Below are 3,695 nucleotides of genomic sequence, written 5' to 3'. Positions count from 1 at the left end.
AACCATGTTCCAACATTGCATTGTGACAAAGGTTGTCTCAACCATGGTCAACCATGGTCACATTGTGACAAAGACTGTCTCTTGGTCCATTGTCACATTGTCACAACCATGGTCAACCATGGTCCAACGTCACATTATGACACAGATTGCCTCAATATGGAGATCAACCATGGTCAACGATGGTTAGCCATTTTCAAACGCCGCATTGTGACAAACGTTGTCTCAATATGAAAACCAATCATGGTCAACCATATTCCAACGTCGCATTGTGACAAATATTTATCTCAGGGCTTATAATATTTATCTTAGGGTATATATTCTTTTGGTTTATAATATTTATCTCTTAGGTTTAATATTATTCAATTGAGTTTATAATCCTCCAGGTTTATTATTCCCTTGGGTTTATAATATCAATCTCTTTAGGGTTTATATACCTTGCATTTATAATATTAATCCCTTGGGTTTAATATTATTCTCTTGGTTTTATAATACCTTTGGGTTCAATCATGGTCAACCATGGTCACATTGTGACAAAGACATCATTGGTCCAACGTTACATTGTCACAACCATGGTCATCCATGGTCAACCATGGTCTGACGTCACATTGTAACAAAGATTGTCTCAATATGGAGATCAACTATGGTCAAAGATGGCTAGGCATTGTCCAACATCACATTGTGACAAATGTTGTCTGAATATGAAAATTTATCATAGTCAACTATATTCCAACATTGCATTGTGAAAAATATTTATCTTAGGGTTTATAATATTTATCTTAGGGTTTATATTCCTCGGGTTTATTATTCCCTTGGTTTTATAATATTTATCTTAGGGTTTATATATCTTGGGTTGATAATATTAATCCCTTGGATTTAATATTATTCCATTGGGTTTATATTATCAATCAGTTGAGTTTTTAATGCCTTGAGTTTTTAGTATTAATCCCTTGGGTTTATAATATTAGTCGCTTTAGGGTTTATATACCTTACATTTATATATTAATCCCTTGGGCTTAATATTATTCCGTTGAATTTATAATACCTTTGGGTTTTAGAATTAATCGTTTGGGTTTACAATCATGGTCATCCATGGTCAATGATGGTGCAATGTCACAATGCTCCAAATATTGCCTCAATATGAAAATCAACCATGATAAACCATGGTCAACTGTGGTCTAACATCAAATTGTGACAAACATCATCTCGGTATGAAAATCAATGATGGTAAATCAAGGTCAACCATGTTTATTTTAGGGTTTATTTGTCTCAATATGAAAATCAATCATGGTCAACCATATTCCAACGTCGCATTGTGACAAATATTTACCTTAGGGTGTATAATATTTACCTTAGGGTTTATATTCCTTGGGTTTATAATGTTTATCCCTTGGGTTTAATATTATTCCCTTGGTTTTATAATCCCTTGGGTTTATAATATTTATCTTAGGGTTTATATGCCTTGGTTTTATAATATTAATCCCTTGGGTTTAATATTATTCCCTTGCGTTTATATTATCAATCCGTTGGGTTTTTAATCCCTTGGGTTTTTAGTATTAATCCCTTGGGTTTATTATTCCTTTGGGTTTATAATATCAATCCTTTTAGGGCTTATATACCTTGTATTTATAATATTAATCCATTGGGTTTAATAATATCCCTTGGGTTTATAATACCTTTGGGGTTCAATCATGGTCAACCATAGTCAATAACCATGGTCACATTATGATAAATATTATCCCTTGGTCCAACGTCACATTGTCACAACGATGGTCATCCATGGTCAACCATGGTCCAACCTCATATTGTGACAAAGATTGTATCAATATGGAGATCAACCATTGTCAATGATAGTCAACCATTGTCCAATGTCCCATTGTGACAAACGTTGTCTCAATATGAAAATCAACCATGGTCAACCATATTCCAATGTCACATTGTGACAAATATTTATTGTAGGGTTTATATTGCATGGGTTTATAATATTTATCCCTTGGGTTTAATATTGTTCCCTTGAGCTTATAATTCGTTGGGTTTATAATATTTATCTCAGGGTTTATATATCTTAGGTTTATAATATTAATCCATTGGGTTTAATATTATCCCTTTAGGTTTATATTAACAATATGTTGGGTTATTAATCCCTCAGTTTTTTAGTATTAATCCTTTGGGTTTATAATGTCAATCCCTTTAGGGTTTATATACCTCACATTTATAATACTAATACATTGGGTTTAATATTATTCCCTTGGGTTTATTATTCCCTTCGGTTTATAATAGTAATCCCTTGGGTTTATTTGGTTCATATTCCTAGGTTATAATATTATTCATAGTGTTTATAATATCCTAGGTTTTAATATAAATCACTTGGGTTTACAATCAGGGTAATCCATGGTCAACGATGGTTCAATGTCACAATGTGCTAAATATTGTCTCAATATGAAAATCAACTATGGTCAACCATGGTCCAATGTCACATTGTGACAAACATTATCTCAGTATGAAAATCAATGATGGTAAATCATGGTCAACCATGTTTATTTTAGGCTTTATAATATTTATCTTAGGGTTTTTATACCTTGGGTTTATAATATTTATCCTTTGGGTTTAACATTATTCCCTTGCAACGAGCCACTGTAGATATTGGAGATAGAGAGAGATAGGGTCTAACATTTATAGCTATATCAACAGTGAAATCAATAGATGGTTTGCAGATTTCATCTCTTTTTCTTTTCAATGTTATGCAAAAATGAAAGACATTGCGAGAAGGGATTGGTTGGAAAATGTGAATGATCATGATCATTATCTTGTTGATTTGAATTGGTGCAAATTTTTTCATCGGTCTCGATGTGTTTTGGAAAAGCCTAGCGTTCAATAATTGTGTTATGGTAGAGTGTTTAAAATTGAATTTCGTATCAACCACATTTAAATTGTTGTTTGATTTTTATTAAATGTTTATTTCATAACTACTTCATTGTTATTTATTAAATAGTTATTAATATAATTTATTAAATGATTATTAATATAATTGTTGTTATTATCTTTATGTATTATTATTACTATTATTATTATTTAATATAATAGCAATAATATAATAGTAATTATTATTAATATGGTTCTTATATTTATATTAATATTATTGATAATAACATTGATTCTTAATATTATTAATAATTGATATATGTGTTTGATATGGGCCTATCGTCATTTATCAACCACATTTATTAATGTGTTTGTGCTAGTAGTTAAATGTAATATCTATTGTAGTGCAGAGTTTAACTCATTAATTATTAACTATTAATGGAAGTGTGAACATTTGTGTTTAATAGTGACATTTGTGTTTTCGTTGTGCAGAAAAGTTGTCCATATAAAATAATTATCGAAAGAAGAAAACATTAATGTGATAGAATTAATAGCTATAGTAGTGTGGATTTTAACCCGTTAAATTTTTTTTTTTCCTGAATAAAGACTAATTCTATTAAGATAAGAAAAGTATAGTACAATCAAGCTTGCATACAAGCAAAGCAGAGAAGCAAGGGAGCCGGAGGTGATAGGCTATCAACCTCGCTCCTTAGAGACAGTCAAGGAAAGGGCCATAGAAAACACTGGAATACAAAAATATAGAACTAAGCAGAGAAAGCTACCCCAAGTGGTTAGTTCCTGCAATACGGAATTTTTTGCCTTTTTTCTTGCTCACT

Source organism: Pinus tabuliformis, chromosome 4_1 (genome assembly GCF_031772625.1).
Source record: "Pinus tabuliformis cultivar Carrire ecotype Pingquan chromosome 4_1, CPIR1, whole genome shotgun sequence".
Classification (NCBI taxonomy): Eukaryota; Viridiplantae; Streptophyta; class Pinopsida; order Pinales; family Pinaceae; genus Pinus; species Pinus tabuliformis.
The sequence above is the reverse complement of the archived record's forward strand: the minus strand, read 5'-3'. Positions refer to the sequence as shown.